The sequence below is a fragment of the Phoca vitulina genome, unplaced genomic scaffold (genome assembly GCF_004348235.1).
Source record: "Phoca vitulina isolate PV1807 unplaced genomic scaffold, GSC_HSeal_1.0 scaffold13, whole genome shotgun sequence".
NCBI classification, from domain to species: domain Eukaryota; kingdom Metazoa; phylum Chordata; class Mammalia; order Carnivora; family Phocidae; genus Phoca; species Phoca vitulina.
Genome location: NW_022589716.1, coordinates 25,424,106 through 25,442,069, shown reverse-complemented (window position 1 = coordinate 25,442,069; position 17,964 = coordinate 25,424,106). Strand labels below are relative to the sequence as shown.

Here is a 17,964-nt window from a genome sequence, read left to right as displayed (position 1 = left end):
TATGCTTTGAGGTGGGAAGGAGATCACATAGAGGAAAAACTAGAAGAGGACCAGGTGGCTGGAGCCCAGAGAGGGAGGGGACGGCTGGGCAGGCAGCAGGAGGGCAAGGGCGAGGTGGGTGGCATTAGGGATGGGCACTTTAGGTCAGTTCTGAAGGTAAACCCCTCCATCAAGACCCTCTCGGGAACCTTCCATGCCTGTGATATAAAGACATTGAGTGGAGTTCTCCTGAGCTGGCACGATTCTTTCAGATCCACTTACTATTATGTATAGAAAACAACCTGCTTGATGATGTTTTATGTGTATCATCAACCTGATGCACTGATGTCTTTTCTAAGCCAAACATGTATTCCGCCTTTCCCGGGGCCCGCAGAACTGCATGTTCCGTTATGGTTCACATAGCCATGTTGTACCTGTGGCAGGTTCAATCATCATCATCATCATCCTCATGTCTCACACTTTGTGGCAGGCACTGTGTGGGTGCTTTCCATGCATTCTAGTGTTTCAGCCTCAAATCCATGAGGTAGGTAGGTAGGTGCTGTTACTATCTGCATTTTTCGGATAAAGGAACCGATTTACAGGTATTCATTCACTCACTGCCCAGCGTCCCACCAGCAGTCAGGTCTTGCCGCCCAGACTGCCTGGTGCCGAAGTCCAAGCGTGCTTAACCCTACACTGTGGGTTGCCTCCCTGCCTAGGGCACTTCCTATTAGACAGATGTGAAAACCATCCAAAGTTCATGATAGACCTGATTCTAAAGCTTGGTTTTTACAGTAAGTTTCCTTTTCTAGGCCAACAGTTAAATCTCATGGTAAAAAAGAAAAAGAAAGGGAACTGAATAGAACACTGTGGACTTTCACCAGGACCTAAAGCAGCCTTGTAAACATGTTACAGGTTTACTAGCCCACAGAGATACTTTACCAGCCCACCAGCAGCCAAATCGGTTAACACTGGCAAAAACAGAGGGATCTAAAGGGGGTGGGGAATCTGTATTTGGATACTAACCAGTGGGTGGTTGAAAAAGAGAAATAAGGGGCAAAACTGAACAGTTTTAATAATTATTGGGTGCTTACTATGTGCCAAGCACTGTGCTAAGTTCTTTACATGTATTCAGTCATTTTATCCTCTTTACAAACTTATGAAGTTGGTCTCAGTCATATCTCCATGTCACAGATACAAACCAGAAGACTTGTTTCTCTTTCTTCCATTTTTGCCTCTCCTTGCCCTTCTCTCAGAGTAACCAGATTTTTCTTTTATAGGTGTCCCCAGATCATGTTTCCCCCATACCAAAAAGCCTCCCATAGCCTTCTCCTGCATTTAAAATAAAGCCTATGCTCCTTACTATGGCCCACAGTGAAGTGCATGACATAGCGCAGTGTTTTCCAGACTCCAGTATGTATCAGAGTGACCCGGAGGGCTTGCCGTAACAGATGGCTGAGCACCACTCTGCATTTCCAGCAAGCTCTGGTTGGTAGGGAACACACTTTGAGGACCATTGATGAGCCCCTTATTAACTCTGTGACCCTGTCTCCTGTCCTTTTCCTTTTGGCCACCCAGCTCCAGCCACACTTGCTGCCATTTTTTTTTTAAACTGTTGATTCTCAGTGGTGAGACCTCACTCCCAAGAGAGTGAACCTTGGTTCTTGAGGGGCAAAAGATACCCCTTAGATACTACAATAGTTTGTGGGCCTCCAAAGCTCAACTCCACCCAATAGGAATACAATGTATCTATTGTATTAAAATTTCATAGAGGAGGAGGGTATTAGGGGGAAAAAATGTCTAGAGAGGCTCCTTAAGAGTGCAATAATGAAAAAAAGTTGTGCAGTATATCTCAAACAAAGCATACTCCTACCACAGGGTATTAGCACTTACTTGGCCCTCTGTCTGGAATGTTCTTTTCCCAGATATTCCCAAGGCTGACTCCTTATCATTCCCATCTCAGATTAAGTATCATTTCCCCAAATAGCCCCTTCCTGACTACTCTAAAGTAATAACTCTCCTGCATCACATTATTCTGTTTTCTTATTTTCCTGGTACTCAGCATGATCTGAAATCATCCTGTGTATTTGTTGGTTTCCTTGTTTGTTGGCTGTCTCCTTCACTAGTGAGCGTGTAAGAAAGGAGCTCCTTAGCTGTGTCCCTGCTGAATATCTAGAGTCTGTGATAAATTCTGGCACCCAACTAGAGCTTGATAAATATTTGTGCATGCATAAATGGATGGTAATCACACAGTTGATAAAGCAGTCATGCTGAGATGTGAAGCCAGGCGTTCAGACTTCAGGCCTCCTGCCTAAGCACCCCTGAAACCCCAGGGTCATTGAACGAGGGCACCTCGCAGGCATGGTGCTGTGACAATTTACTGGGTTCAGCAGATGACCCCGCTCAACGTGTGTCATCTAACAGGCAGGGGGAAGGAACACATTTTTCCAAAAATTTTTTCCAGGTGGTTGAATTCTAATCCTACCACTTAATTTTCTCCCATGGTTATGACAAGCAGGAAGAAAGGGGGAGGAACACCCCACTAATTTCAGATGAGGAGATCAATGCGAAGGATTACGGATAGTATTATCCTCCCATTTTACAAATGAGAAAACAGTGGCTCAAAAACGTTTCACCAAATGCCCGAGGCCCCCAGAGCCAGGATTTAAAGAGGCTGTAAAGCGCACCATTTTCCTTCCCCTCCTCTGGGACCTCTCCTCGAGGCTGACACCCTTGACCATAGCTCCATCATCATTAGAGCGTCAGCCATACCCAACAGCCCACTCGCCCCAGAGCATTTCCTGCATCCCAGGGAATTCTACTGGACACTGACGCGAAAAGATGTGCCCTTTTCACCTCCGCCCTATCTTGATTTAGGAAAACGGGAAGGTCACTTAAAATGGCATATCTCATTATCTGTACATCAAAGAAAAATAATTTCTGGTCACTTCCCTTATGGCATCATATTCATCTCTCTGATTCCCCTCCCACCACAAAAATGGGCAATTATTATTTTATCCCTGAGAGCCTGACACAGAGTAGGTGCTCAAAAAATACTCATTCACTGTAAAGCAAACAAAATCAACCAATGAATGAAGCCAGCAAAATGGAGAGTGTCTACAATTTGGTGGAAATTTGGTATTATATAATCAGAGGGAAGAAAGGATAAAATAGAATACCATCCAATTACAGGGGGAAAAAAAATAGCCCCAACTGGCTTCAATGAAGTTTTTAAACTTTTTTTTAAGATTTTATTTATTTATTTAGAGAGCGAGCACGAGAGGAGGGAGGGGCAGAGGGAGAGGAAGAGAGAGAATCTCAAGCCCCCATGCGGGGCTCGATCCCAGGACCCTGAGATTATGACCTGAGCCAATATCAAGAGCTGAATGCTTAACCAACTGAGCCACCCAGGTGTCCCAGTGTAGTTTTTGTTAACAACTTCAACCACTGTGGTTGCAGAGGAAGGAGACATGTATAAATTTGAGCAGGAACTAATCAGAGCATCGGTTGGCCGTAACACAGGAGGAATGGCATTATGATGGAACAAAACACAAGTTCTACAAATACTCCTAATTCCCAGCCACAATATTCGTGGAAATCTGGAGGTGACTTCTGCAGGTTCTCCACCTTCCGTCCCTGCCAGGCCCATAGGATCCACTTTTCTTGTTTAAATAAATCACTTCTCTTTGATAAAACTCTTCCCTGCTCTAGTGCCTTAAACCCTCCAAGACTCAAAAGGTGTCAGTAATAAGAATAATAGTTCCCAAGCCAGAAAAACCCAGACTTTGATCTCCAGGGCTGTTTTAAAATTCTCCAGTTTTTTAAAAAGTGCATTTCTTTTCATTGACTTCAGTCTAATAAAAGGCTTTGGGGCCTGGCAGAGTGAGTGAGCACTGGAGGCAGCCAGGACCTCGCTGATGGAGCACTGTGGATCCCCCAAAGCACCCCTGCGTTGGGAGAGCTACATTCTCTTTACAATTATCATTTAGTGTTAACGGAAGCCTTCCCACTATGAAATGCACAAGAGGAAGCATTGCATGCAGGACCTGCCTTGTATTTTAGTGGGTGTTTTTTTTCTAACTTTACTTCTGGGTGAATATTTTATAAGGGTCAGGAGATTGGGGCAGGAGAAAGCAGGAGCTCCGGTCTGGAGTCTCAGCTCTGTCTAGCTCTGCAACCCCAGAGAAGTCACACCCCCTTCTTTGGGCCTCAGTGGCCTCAGCTATAAAATGGGGATATGACACTCTGGCACGTTAAAATGTGTAAAGTTTAAAAGAATCAATAGAATTGAAGGCACTTTGAAAGCTTAAAGCACTCCGGACAGGCAAGGTGATATTATTCCTAATTAGAACGTTCAGACCAAGTCTGATCTTGCCCGAGCTACCTGTTCCTTTCTCTGCGGAAGAGTACAAGGGCAGAGTAGGATCTGCTCGTCACTGGAATGTGGCCTTCGAGGACATCTACTCTGAAGGGGTCTTTATTAATGAAAGGTATAATAATATCACTAGAAATTGCATGTACTCTGCTAAGCATTATATGTATATTATCTCATGTGACCCTCCTGGGCCTGGGAAGTGGGTGCTATTATTATTCCCATTTTCAGATGGGGAAAACAAGGCTCAAGAGAAAGGAGGTAACCCGAACAAGGCCACACAGGAACTGAAGAGCAGAGCTGGGGCTTAAACCTAGGTCTGTCTGACTCCAGAGCCTATACTCTTGACCTTCACACTTCTGGAATAATAATAATGCTATATTTGAAAAAGCAATACTAGCTGCTTCTTATGGGCTGCTTACGATGCACGAGGCAAAAATATTCCCATTGCACAGCAGCTACTCAGAGAGTGTAAGTGGCTTGCCTGAAGTTTCCAGCTAGTTAGAGGCAGAGTCAGGCTGGGATGTAATATCCATCGGACTTCTGAGGGGCTGTTCCCAAACCACCGCCCAGCACTAAGTGTTATCACCCCCTACTCCCCTGACTATGATTGAAAAGGAACTAGGAATTCTGGAATGTAATGATTTCCCAATGAGTTTGCAGAAGCCACCATCCAGGCCACTCTTACCAGAAGCATCCATCCTTTTTTAAATGACCCAGCCCCTCACTGCCTTCAAAAAGGTTATTCCAGAGCAGCAAGTCCAAGAAGCAAGGCTGAGGCAGGGCCACAGAAGAAAATATTTGGTTCCCTGGATACAGCTGTGCGTGTTGGGTGAGATTTCCCCTCACAAGACTTGTCCCTTCTGCTGGAGCCGAGCGGAACCGAGATTAAAACAGAGCAGCCGTACAAGTGGGGAGAAACTTGCCGACAGAGCAGAATGACACGTGCTCAGTTCTGCTTGTGAATGAAAAAGCTGGAAACATCTTTCATCTATGCCTTAAGGTCACGGCGGCCTCCTGTAGCAGGAGAAGAGTTCCATGGTTTGAGAGATTCCAGAAGGACGGCAAGATAGCAACACAGCTGGTTGGGATCTGGCAATTAAGAGGCAAAGGGGTGACCTTGGCAGAAAGAGGGAGAAAACTCAGAAGCGGAGCAGCAGATGGAAATTAAGGGAAATTCATTCATTCCACACATTTTTAGTAAGCCCTGCAATGGGCTCGGCTCTCTTGTAGGAGCTAGGAGAGCAGCAGTAAGTGAAACTTGCATCCCAGTGGCAAAAGAACTAGGAAAAGCAGATGACATCAAACGTTTTGACAGGAGCACTGCAATCCTTGGTCGGCAGACCCTCAGCGGTGAGCCCAGTCACTGGTGATTTGGGGAAGCATGATAATAAAGCAGAACAGTTACCTTTTATGTTGACCTCTGTCTGCCAAGCTCGGTGCCCTGTGGGCAGATATCATGAGTCCCATTGTTGGGATGTGATAAGTAAGTCTTAGGAGAGTTAAGTGGGCTGAGCTTTGGATGCAATTCTGTCTGAAGCCAAAGACCGCTATTTCATCTTCATCACTGGTGGCTCAGTGGCCTCAGCATCCTGACACAGTGCTCTGAAACTCATCCTTTCTCTGAGATCTCTCACTCCCACTGAACTTCTCCAGGGGAATACTGGTGTGCCTTTCACAAACAGCTCTCTGGGATAAAGGGCGCCGACATGTAGCATTTGCCAGTTTCTGTGGTGTGAAGACCCTCACCTTGGCCGATCTCCTGTTACCACTGTAACCTCCCTGAATGGGAAGAGATGAGCAGTAACATGTCGCCATTGGGGAGCGTTGCTGTCACACTGACTCAATAGGCATAAATAACCTCAAGAACAAAGATAATAGTAAAATGTAGCCAAATAACTGGAAATGATGAGTTTTGAGCATTTATTACCTGTAATTTTTTTTAAGTAAACTCCAGGACCAATGTGGGACTTGAACTCATGACCCCGAGATCAAGAGTCACATGCTCCACCAACTGAACCAGCCAGGCGCACCTTATTACTTGTATTTTTAATGTAATTATTTCATTACTTATTTATTTCTTCATTCTATTCTTATTACTTCATTATTTAATTCATAAGTTTATATACTGTAATTTTTAATATTGGGTCATGCTTCACAACCAGCTTGAAAATGGGGCAGTAGACTCTCATGAGTTGCGGAGACTCACCATTCTCTCTCTCAAAGGATTCTTTTCCCCTCGTTGCGTTTTCTGGTTCTGGCCCAGAAATTGTTCTTGGCTCTTTTTTATATTTCCTTTGTCTCCTTGACCTGTGGCCTTCCAGTTTTTTTGGTTTTGTTTCGTTTTAATCTGTGACGCCTGCGTTAGCCTCAAAAAAAGACGCCATCCCATTTGATCAACGCAACCTGCGTTAAGTGACCAAAAAGTTTCTTCACTAAATATTAGAAACCTGTAGGTTGAGAAGGGGGTGTTTCTTCTGTGACAGTAAAATGAGTCCTGGACATTTGTGATTAAGAAATTTTCTATATTGTCCTACGTGTGCTTGACTTTTCTGTTTTCACAGTTTGGTAATGCCTTTCTAAATTCCCTACCCAAATGTGACATTTCTACCAACCCAGCTAGTGCTCTGGACCTAATACAATCCGTTTGTATTATTTATAAACTCCCTAAGGACTGATTTCAGCCAATACTATACTTGTATTTGGACCACAAAGAACAAAGAGATTTTGAAAAGCATAAATCAGGGACATTCTAACAGGTGTTGATGAAAAAGGGAAACGTGAAAATTCTGACAATGAACGTGTACTCCGAAACAAATGTAGTTGATTTTGGTTTTCTAATTAATTTTTGTTCAGTTCTAGGTTTCCAGGGCAGTATATGTGATTTATGTGCCCTGTGGATGGCTTACATTCAGCCCAGATTTCCAAATGTGCTGTACAATGAATAAACAGTACCCAGAATATCTTTCAGTTACGAGTACTACAGTTTATTTTTAAAATCTGTTTACCCGAGCTGTGCTTGTCTTAACTTTTAAGTTTTTGAAAGGCGCAGTACTTTTGCTCATTCCTACAGGCTGTTTTTCACGGGAGAAGAGAAAACTGACAGTTGGCCAAGCAAAAAGTTTCCAAACCACAGGGTATCTGCTACTTGCATAATCACCAAAGCCAAAATTTCCATTTTCTACAAGTTGACTGGAGAACTTCATTTCTGGTCAACCTGAGCTGCAGACAAGAACTGAAATCCTTCACAGGCCATGGGCTGTGCTCTTGGCTTTTCTTGGTTACACTTTGTGACTTTTCCTGTTTACAATATCTGTGTCCTCCCATTTTTTCTTTTCTTTTTTGACTCGATACTGTACCATGACATCTAAAAATACAGCCTAACAACTGGTTTTAAGTAAAGAGGATGTTTCTTTCTGGAAAGAAACGGCAGATATATCCTGCACAGTTTTTTTTTAAATAAACATTGGACAAACTCTCATCAGTGCCTAAGCTGAGTTTCTAATTGGAAAAGCACACGGTATTTATAAAGACAATCCTGCTTTTTGCTGCAGCTTCTTCCATGAAGATATATCACCTGTTTCCCCCACTTGTCACTGGGTGAGCTCCTACTTGAGTTTGACTCAGGCCTTTATTAGCTAGAAAGCTTGGGTAAGTTATTCTCAACTTCTTGGGATCTCAACTTCTTCAGTGTAAAACAGGGTCAAAAATACATGCTTCACAGGGTGGTCATAAGAATTCAGCAGATGGGGACACCTGGGTGGCTCAGTCGTTAAGCGTCTGACTTTGGCTCAGGTCATGATCCTAGGGTCCTGGGATGGAGCCCCTCATCGGGCTCCCTGCCCAGCGGGGAGCCTGCTTCTCCTTCTCCCACTCCCCTGCTTGTGTTCCCTCTCTCGCTGTGTCTCTCTCTGTCAAATAAATAAATAAAATCTTTAAAAAAAAAAAAAAAAAAAGAATTCAGCTGATGGGGCGCCTGGGTGGCTCAGTCGGTTAAGTGTCTGCCTTTGGCTCAGGTCATGATCCCAGGGTCCTGGGATCGAGCCCCCACGTCAGGCCCCCTACTCAGCAGGGGGGCCTGCTTCTTCTTCTCCCTCTGCTTGCTGCTCCCCTGCTTGTGCGCTCACTCTCTCTCTCCCTCTCTGTCAAATAAATAAATAAAATCTTTAAAAAAAAAAAAAAGAATTCTGTGGATAAGATGTATGTCAAAGCACATGACACAGACATAGCAGTTAGCACATTCAATGGATGTTGGTGAGAACAGAAGTAGCCAGCCCAAGACACAACCTGGTCGCAATCAGATAAGGAGAAAGGGTTTATAAGCGTTTCCCCAGCTTGGGGTACCAGGGCAGTTAACAATGGCGGTTTTGAGTTAGTCTGTGGATTATCACTGAGAAAGCAGAATGGCATTAATCCCCATCTATTGGGTTGACCACTCTTTCCAGGGTTTACCTGGTAGATTGATTTTTCAACTCAAATTTGACAACTTGTCCTCTTAATGATCCAGGAGAACTTTTTTCTTGAGAAAAATAAACATTTAACCAACTTAAAAGAACCACTGACAGTTAACATAATAGCACTCAACAGCTTACAGATCGTTTCCACCAATCATAGTGCTCAGTGCACAAGGGTAAGAGTAAAGCTGATAATGCATGCCAGGCACTTAACACAGACTCTAACACCTAATCTTTAACCAATAAGTGGAGTGTATTACTGGTGATGTGATTATCATCTGTACCTTTGAGGTAGATTTTAGGTTCAATCCATATTAATACAAGAGACAGACAAAGCTAAATAGGATTGATTCTTAGCAGTCTCATTTCACAGGGGCAGAAACTGAGATTTAGAGAGATACCACGATATCGATGCCATACTCTTAGTTAAATGGCAGAGCTGGGACACAACCCAGGCCTCCTGATTCTTTTTTTTTTTTTTTTTAAGATTTTATTTATTTATTTTAGAGAGAGAAAGTGAGTGTGAGCAGGGAGAGGGTCAGAGGAAGAAGGAGAAGGAGTATCTTCAAACAGACTCTGCACTGAGCATGGAGCCCGACGCAGAACTCGATCTCACGACTCTGAGATCACGACCCGAGCCAAAACCAAGAGTCTGACGCTTAACCAACTGAGACACCCAGGCGCCCCCCAGGCCTCCTGATTCTAAATCCTGGCATACCTCGAAGACACTAGGCTGGTGTTGCCCTATGGCCTTCAGCTCCAGACTTAAAAAGTAGTTTTGCTTCTTTTCTTCTTTTCTTTCTTCCTTTGAAACCTGGCCTTTCTTTTCACCAGCCTTAAGAGATCAGGCTATAATCTGATAAGCGATTGTCTTTTATGAGAATGCCCTCCCCAGGGAGTGTCTGCCAAAGCTGACCGAAATTCCCTGCCAGGTCGATGCTGGAGCTCCAGAAACGGCATCCACTGGCCAGCCTTTCTTGTTTGCTTTTCTCCAGCCTCTGCCAGAAAGGAGCCTGCACTTGAATGCTAATGTCCAGAAAACACCGTTATCCCTCCAGCCTGTACTGGGAGCCCCTTCTCAAGAGCAATGGTCCAATATACATTCTCTCTATCAGTTTCCTAATTTCTCAGGCCTCCAGGGCGAGACATGAGTTTTGCAGAGGCTCAGAACTTAAGTGCATTGCCAGCTGAGCTATTTCAGAGCCTTTATTATTGTCTGAAAATATTTGTTTAATTGTTAGTCATTTCTTTTCTCCTTACCTCTAGAGCAGTTGTTCCCAACCAGGGACGATTTTGTCCAAGAGACATTGGACAATGTCTGGAGACATTGTGTGGTTGTCACAAGCATGGGGGAGGTGTTACTGGCATCTAGTGGGTAGAGCCCAGGGAGGCTGCTAAACATCCTACAGTGCACAGGACAGCCCCACAAGCGAAGAAGCATCTAGCCACAAATACTAGCACCAAAGCTGAGATACCCTGCTCGAGAACAAGCCTTGCTGATGTATATTACTACCCAGAGCAGTGCTTGCGCTTGGAAAGTGCTCAGTGAATCCCGGTTGAGCAAATGAGTGAAAACAGGTTTCAGAGCTTTCCCACGCTGAGTTCACGCTGTGTTCTAGATTGCATCTTAAGCCCAGACTATTGACTATTGTAGAGTCAGACCCAGGAGGTCACATACCTGATAAATGTCATCCTGTACCCGGAGTGTCCACATAAGCGTGACAGAGCCCGCAGCCCAAGAGGTGGGGATTAATTCCATCCTGATGCCCAGTGAAAATCAAGAGCAAACACCTAGACACTGTTTTTAGCAGCTGCCCATGTTTCTGCAAGTGCAGGGCCAGGAGGTAGCCAAGGAGTGGGGAAGTTCCCCTGGCCTTGCTGCCACACAATGACCTGAACCCAGAAACTCTGGTTTGGTGAATCTAGATGAGGCTTTTCCAGAACAGTGTCTTACCTGGTGGTCAGGCTGATACGGGAAATGCTGAAGCTGGGTGTTTGCATCTCTCAGACCTAGTAGATGGGAAATACTTTAGAACAGAAGTAATACAAAATAGCAGGGAAAGGCGCACACTCAGTCGCAGTGTCTGTGTTTCTACCTTCTGTGTCTCCTCCTCGCTCTGTGACCTTGCGGGGTGGAGTCAGCCATTTACCTTCTCTGAGCCTCGACGTCCTCGTCCATAGAATGGAGTTAGTATGGGAATCTACCTCACAGGCTTGTTATGAAAATGAAGCTAGGGGCACCTGGCTGGCTCAGTCGGTGGAGCCCTCGACTCTTGATCTCTGGGTGATGAGTTCAAGCCCCATGTTGGATGTAGAGATCACTAAAAGAAGAAAAGAAAATAAAAGAAAATGAATTTAAACAGCCCATGTAGGGGCACCTGGGTGGCTCAGTCGGTTAAGTGTCTGCCTTCGGCTCAGGTCATGATCCCAGGGTCCTGGGATCAAGTCCTGCATCGGGCTCCCTGCTCAGCAGGGAGTCTGTTTCTCCCTCTCCCTCTACCCCTCCCCCCTGCTCATGCTCTCTCTTGCTCACTCTCTCAAAGAAGTAAATAAAATCTTTAAAAAAAATAAACAGCCCACGTAAATAAAAGAAAGGGTTTGGAATAGTGCCAGGCACATGGTCACTGGCCATTAGTTATTGTTAACACTTTTTTTTCCTAAGTCAGATTACTCAAGTTACTCAGTTTAGTCTTCGGGAACCTGAATTCTCCCCTTCTTTCTCATTCTCCCCACCCCAGCACATTTTCTTTCTTCCTGTGCTGCTTTTATGCCACCTGCCTCTGTCTCTCATTGTCTCTTTTTTATCCTCCTCTGCCAGTGAACCTGCGAGAGGCATGCAAGAGGCCTACTTTTGTGCAGCTAATGGAACCTGAGAGTCCACCCCAGGTCATAGCAACACGACCCAAAACAAGTGACTTAACCTCCCGGCACTTCAGCTTGGTCATCTACAAAATCTAAATAGCAACACCTCTTACCTCGTAGGGATGTAAGTAGCATGAAAGAACATACTGCCCATGCGCTATATGACATCCAGTGGTTACAGAAGCTAGGAGAATCGTTCATTGATACGGGAAAAAGAGGTTCCCAATGATTGGACATTGGGAGGGTAGGCACCATCTTGAAGCAACTCGAGGGAAAATCACAGCTGACTCGGTGTGGAGACATCTGTGTCAGTCTAGGCCATTCTCTGAACGGGAGTGTCAATAGCTCATATTCAGTCAACACCCAGAGATGATATAAAGGAGCCCTGTTCAGCTGGGGTTGACATCATTTGGGCGAAATATAAAACTCTGTCCACTCAATAGATCCCAAAGTAAGAATGTCCTAGATACGCCCTTCTACCTCTCTCCAGTTCCTCCAGAATCTCTCCTCTGATGAGGAGTCTAATAGCACGCCTTGTTCTCAGAGTGGAAAGCTTGTTTGTTATGTATGAGCCCATCTGGGCCAAGGCTTAGGAGGTGTTTTGGAACATCCTCACTTTACCTTATGCTATGTCAATGGAAATCATTTGTGAATTTATTTCACAAATTGTTGGCTGTGTCTAGATTCTGAGCAGTTAAGACTTCCCTTCACTCAGCAGATATTTACTTACCACATTCTTACCCTGTGCCAGGCACTGTTCTAGGCCCTGGGGATACGGTGGTGAACAAATCAATCAGGGTCTCTGTCATGAAATTTACATTCTGATGGTGAAAGATAGAGACAGATATAAACAAAAACAAAACAAACAAAAAAAGAAATACTAGCTATGAAGAAAATAAAGCAGCTTGTTAAGAGGGAGAGTATCCAGTCTCCACTGTATTTTGAGGACAGGCCTCTTGGAAACAGTGACATTTGATTTAAGATCTGAAAGATGTAAAAGCACCCAATCATGCTGTGACCTGGGGAAACAGTATTCCAGACTGAACAGCATATGTAAAATTTCAAGGGAGGAACAGGCTTTTATTTTGAGGAAGAAAAGGAGGGCCCGTGTGGCTGGTGTGCTAAGGCAAAGGCAGATGGGTTGGAATTAAAATTAGAGAGGGTTATGTGGACACCGTTGGCAAGGGAAGGAGTTAGATTTTCCCAAGGTTTGCATGAGAAGCCACCTGGCAATTTTAAGCAGGAAAGTGAAGGGATTTCATCTGTTTTAGAGATGCTGCTCACATGGCCATGCGGAGATTGGATCCTCACGGGACTCAAAAGCATGAAGCCTGGTTAGAGAGATGGTTTTGCACACATCCAGGCAAGGGACGCTGGGGAATTAGACTCTGGATGGGTCACTCCACAAAAAATCCTGAGGAGTCATTTTTATGAGGCAGAGCCTCTCAAGCTAGGCTTTCAGAAAAGGTCAAAAGGGAACAAGAAAAAAGAAAAAAGCAGCTTGCCTCTTCCTTTACCAAGCTTTCATATTTCCTTGTTCCAAAGAACTACTAAAGCAAAACCAAAGAAGGCTGAGGTTCTGGTCTTTTTCTGTAGTTGTTATTTCCTGTTGCTTTTTAAGCTGACCCTGGTCATTATGAACTGTCCTAAACTGCCCTATCTGGACTTGCCTTTGGGTTTCTTACCAGGTCTGCCTTGTCTCTCCTCTTCTAAATCAGGTAGTGGGATTGGGTGTCTGGGGTGGGGTGTTTTCACACAGACTTGAACCCCACTCTGGGTTACATATCAGGACACTCCATGAAGCCAGAGGTCTGTCATGTGCCCGATTCTCACTTCCCTCTGCTCTTCCTCATTTGACCAGTGACCAGATGGACAAGGTCCTTCCACCAGCAACCAGTGCTTAGTGTCTGAGGACCCATGCTACCAGCTGGGGAGCAAACGCAGGGCAGCCACAGACTGAGGTGGGAGTTTTAATCCAACCTGCACGATTTTAACCTCTGTGTCCCTGGGTTTGAATGTAGGAGGCGGCAGGAAGGGATTCAAGTCTGGGTGGGGGGTAAGTGAAACTTTCCAAAGACATGATTTTTTTAAATATGTTTTCTGTTCCGCATGAGGCGTTGCTGCCCCTGGGAAGGGTCACACCTGAGACTGTTCGGACAGTCTCTGTGGGGTTCGAGTGATTCTGTGGAGCATCATTCCACACACGGACTGGAGAAAGAGTATGGCCCACTATCCTGTGTTTGCTTATGAAAAGAAACATGCACTTCCTTTGAGACTTCTTAAATGAAGTGTCGTGGCCTAACTTGGCAAATTAGTTTCTGTCTGGCATTAGGTGCCTGAAGAGCTCATAGGAAAATACAGACTCTTAAATCTTAAGGCAATTTGTTAATCAAAAGAGAGAGAGGAGAGAGAGAGAAGACACTTTGTAATGAGGTAGTGAAGAATATGGACTCAGGAGCTAGTCTGCCTAAGTTGGAATCCCAGCTCTACCTCTTACTAGCTTTGTGACCTTGGGCAAGTTGCTTGGCCTCTCTGTGCTTCGGTTTCCTTAATGTAAAGTGAAGATGATAGAGCTATTTACTTCATGGCTTTAAATGAGTTGCTACCTATTCAATACATTGAACATGCTCAATAAAATTTGTTGTTTCTATTATATTTTAAGGTGATTCTGTATTTATAGATATAATCATTGTGATCCATGAACAGCTCCCTACAAATATAACTCCTGTTGTTGAAATTAGAAGAGAAAACTTTGGTGGGAGTCATGTTTTAAAATGCCTGTTTTTTTTTTCCTTTTGTTGTTACAGTATTTTTTTTTTTTTTTTATAAAAAGAAAAATTCAGCCTGTTGCAAACAACAGCATTTGAATAAGATGGTATCTCCTAGCCAAGTAACCTTGTGCACAGCACTTATGCTCCAGCCTGGAAGTCAGAACCCTGAGTTTTAATCCCAGGCCTCACATTAACTAGCTGTGTGGCTTTGGACACGTCCGTTCCTTCATTGCCCCATATCCCAAGTAAGCAGTGGTTATTAAATGCCTTCTAAGACTCTTTCTATTTGCAAGTTGTAAATTCTAACTACCCCATGTCAGCTAACATGATTTTTCATGCCTGCTTTCGAATGTTTTGTTTTCCCTCTTGCTCCCCACTCACCCAGTCCGTTGAAAATGGTTGCGTGGGAAGGCTCTCCCACAATTTGTCACCATAGAGCGTATGGAATAGCAGGTGTACAGCTAAATGGTTAAGGGCTTGGGCTTTGGGTTTGAGTCCAGTTCTGCCATTTATGAATCTTGTTATGTACAATCTCTGTAACCTCGTTCACCTGTAATATGGGGAGAGGAGACTGCCTACCTCGTGTGGGTATCATGAGGGTTGGATATGCGAATACATGAAAAGTGCTGAGTGCAAGGCTTGGAATACATAAAGAACTGATTAGTGGTAATATCGGTGTTGTCATTAAAATACTGAACGGGGTGGGGCCAGGGGGGGCGCCCGGGTGGCTCAGTCGGTTAAGCGTCTGCCTTCGGCTCAGGTCATGATCCCAGGGTCCTGGGATCGAGTCCCGCATCAGGCTCCCTGATCAGTGGGGACTCTGCCTCTCCCTCTGACCCCCCCATTGTGTGTGCATGCTCTTTCTCTCTCCAGTAAATAAATAAAATCTTTAAAAAATAAAAATAAAATGCCAAACCAGGTGCCAGGCTTACAGAAGGCTTGCAGGAGCTTGTGGTCCCCTCTCTCTTTTTTTTTTTTTTTTAAAGATTTTATTTATTTATTTGACAGAGAGAGAGACAGTGAGAGAGGGAACACAAGCAGGGGGAGTGAGAGAGGGAGAAGCAGGCTCCCCGCAGAGCGGGGAGCCCGATGTGGGATTCGATCCCAGGACCCTGGGATCATGACCTGAGCCGAAGGCAGTTGCTTAACCGACTGAGCCACCCAGGCGCCCCCCTCTCTCTTTTTCTGTCTGCCCCATCAGCTCTGGAGAATTTTTCTACTCTGTGCTTGTTAACTCTACCTGTCATTTATCTTCTTCAAAATGGGTTAGTAATCTTCATCCCATTAGAAAATTGTTTTTTTTTTTTTTAATAGAATAAATGGAGGATAGGAAGCTTCATTAGCTGTTTGTTAAGCTTCAAGCAAATAAAGGGTATAATAACTGTGCTTTGTGGAAGTGGTTTATTTCACTCTCAGGGGTGTCAGATTGAAAGCTTACCAGGACATTGTTTATGAGGCTCAGAAAGGTTAAGTACCTTCTCCAAGGTAACCCAGCTAGTAAGAGAGAAAATATGATTTCGAGCCCAAGTCTGGCTTTAGAACTCGTGCAAGTGACATCATTTCCCAGGCCTTGGTTTCCTGGTGCTTAAATTGAGGAAAGCCCCCCAAAATGAAACCAAACAAAATGAGGATGCCCCTTTCAGAGGCTTGCTTAGAGGTTGAAATCCTAGATGTTAATGAAGGTCAAGTGTCAAGCACTTGGCCTGGTGCACAGGAGGCCCTCCTTTGACGTGGGGTTTTGTCTCTTCCCTGTCCTGTGTGAACTTAAATAGGGGTTTGCTTATTCTCATGACGTGACTCCCAGGAACCTGGCAGATAATAAATTTGGGTGAGGCAGGGACCACAAATCTCATCTAAAGAGGGAGCTGCTGTGCCCCACCCTGGCCCAATGTTGCCATGGAGGAAATCCAGCCCAGTGTTTCCAAATCCTACCATCTCAATTTTTCTTAAGTGGCATCTTCTGATTTCTGAGATCATCAAAACAAAAATTTATTCATAACAAAATACATCAACCACCTTTCAACCTCTGATTTAAGTAAGTGACAAGGGCAGGCCTTTCTATCGCTAGTGGTGGTCAAATCGGTACTCTGGCCTCCCGGAGGAGCCATCCTCCCACAGAGGAAAGGGTTCGGTGAATACAGAGCATGGATGTGCCAACGTGGGCTTAAGACTGTAGCATTTTTTTTTCCCCTCCAGTTCACTTGCACTGCCCTTCTCCAGCTTGTCCTGTATGGTCTCTTATCACTTCACATACTGAGACGTGTGTTCAGTTCTCCCCACCAAATGTCAGCCTTTCTCCTGGCTGTTACATTTGTGGATGGTGCATCCGTGATTATGAGTAGATGACTTTACCATATTAATGACATCATCTGGGGAGTCCGTCCTTTGGAAACCTTTTGTTCTGATTTAGGTGTAGGTACCTGTGATATGTGGGACGCCGGGGTGGCTCAGCTGATGAAGCATCTGACACTTGATTTCAGCTCAGGTCATGATCTCAGGGTCCTGGGATTGAGTTCTGCGTGGGCTCTGCACTCAGTGGGGAGTCTGCTTGAGAGTCGCTCTCTCCCTCTCTCTCTGCCGCGCCCCCCCCAAAAGATACCTGTGGTATCTTAGGAAGACGCTTTTAGTTGCAAGAAGCAGAATCCAACTCAAGTTAGTTTCAGGAAGAAAAAAAAAAGTGGATTTATTAAAGGAACACAAGGGTGTTTCATGGAACGAAAGAGCAAGAATTCACCCAAACCAGTGGAAGTGACTACAAGTGACTAGAAGGACATTAGGAACCCGGACAGCAACTCTCTTGAGCTTTCCCTTTCAGGTTGCATGATTTCTCTTGCCTCTTTCCAGCTACTTGTGTCCTTCATTCTCTCTGCAGATGGCTTTCCTTTTTGTCCACACACAGCAGAGGAGAGCTGTCCCTACCCAACTGCTTTCTCATCCTCTCAGCCTCAATTCCAGATTCCCTGGACTGAGGATATGATTGGCTCAGCTTGAATCAGGTGTCTGTTCCCTGGTCCAGTCAGCTGAAACCTGAAGCAGAAGTGGTAGGACCAAGTTGTACAAACATGGCCACCACTGCCTGTGTTTGTCCCGAGATGGGCAGACGCACCAGAAAAACATTTTCTACTTAATTCCCTAGGGTAGAATGAGGTATTGACAAAAGGAAAATCAACGAGTCCGAGCAAAGTACGGTGGGAAGGAAAAAAGATGCTTTTTGAAAATCAGGAAATAAAATAATTTGGATTATGCAACAGGAGAGTAACTTGAAATATTTTATGAGTTTTGACATATTCCTTAATGGACTCATGTTGTGTCAGTTGGTCTTCTGAGCATTATTTTGTCTTATCATAGTACATGTATTTGGGGTTTGTTTGTGTGGGTTTTACAAGAGAAGTAAAGTGATTTGAACTGATGCATTTATTTCTTTCTTCCCATAGAATAGAATAGTAGAAAAAAAGATGACTTTTTTGTTGTTGTTCAGTTAGACCTTAATTTAAATCTTGACTTGGCTTTTTTCTTGCTCAGATAA

General features: G+C 44.5%; 1 protein-coding gene across 5 annotated transcripts in view; it reads left to right on the top strand.

Moving 5' to 3' along the window:
- Window positions 1-17,964, top strand: part of FRMD4B (FERM domain containing 4B) — a 325,272-nt gene that overhangs the window by 183,481 nt on the left and 123,827 nt on the right. The window contains exons 1-2 of one of the 5 annotated variants that reach the window (XM_032411741.1): window positions 11,436-11,791; window positions 13,529-13,628. The exons of the other annotated variants lie outside the window; for them this stretch is intronic. The gene's annotated coding sequence lies outside the window, so the exon portion shown is untranslated. Of the gene's footprint in view, window positions 1-11,435; window positions 11,792-13,528; window positions 13,629-17,964 lie in introns of those variants that run through there. 5 annotated transcript variants of the gene reach the window in all.